Source organism: Silene latifolia, chromosome 3 (assembly GCF_048544455.1).
Source record: "Silene latifolia isolate original U9 population chromosome 3, ASM4854445v1, whole genome shotgun sequence".
NCBI lineage: Eukaryota > Viridiplantae > Streptophyta > Magnoliopsida > Caryophyllales > Caryophyllaceae > Silene > Silene latifolia.
In genome coordinates, this window is record NC_133528.1 from 95,067,107 (window position 1) to 95,068,034 (window position 928).

The following is a 928-nucleotide window of genomic DNA, read 5'->3' on the forward strand; positions in this document are numbered from 1 at the left end:
CAAGCTTCATGGAAGCTACTCCTAGCTTCTTGATGATTTCTCAAGCTTGCTTTTCCTTTCCCTTGTCCTTGCTTGGTGGAGGCCCTATTTACAATAAAAAGGGGATACATTATCACAACTTTGTATCACAATACCATAGTTGAATTAGAAATATAAAAGAAAGGATAGTCATTTACCTACTGGAGTGATCTTTCCAGCTTTGATGTCACCAAGATACTTGGAACAATTCCTTTTCCAATGTCCAACACCATTACAATAATGACATTTATCAAGAGGACCCTTCTTGGTCTTGAAAGTGCTAGCTTCAAAAGTCTACGCCTTGGTGAAAGTGGGAGCTTGCTTCTTACCCTTCTTCCCATTCTTTTTGAACTTCCCCTTGCTCTTGGTGCTTATGTTAAGCACATCCTTAGGTGGGTTAACATTTAACCCCATGTCTCTTTCGGCTTGCACAAGTAACTTGTGCAACTGTTCAAGAGACACGTCCTTGTCTTGCATGTTAAAATTCACCTGGAATTGAACATACGCTTTGACTTTGGATAAGGAGTGTAGAATCCTATCTACAATGAGCTCTTTGGGGATTTCAACCTTTTGAATCTTCAAAGTCTCGACTAGCTCCATCAATTTGAGCACGTGAGGGCTAACCTTTTGGCCCTCCTTAAAGTCGAGATCAAAGAATGCCGCGGCCGCCTCATATTGGACGATCCTCGGAGTTTGTGAAAACATTGTCACAAGCTTGGAATAGATTTTTCATTAGCGGTGCCCATTTTAAAGGCTCTCCTTTGGAGATCCGCCTCCATCGCAAAAATCAACACATTTTTCATTGCGGCGGACTCCTTATGGTAAGCCTCATATGCTTCCCTAGTGGCGGCACTCGACCTAGCATTAGGTTCGGGTGGAAAGGCCTTGGTGACGTAACGAAGCTTGTCGT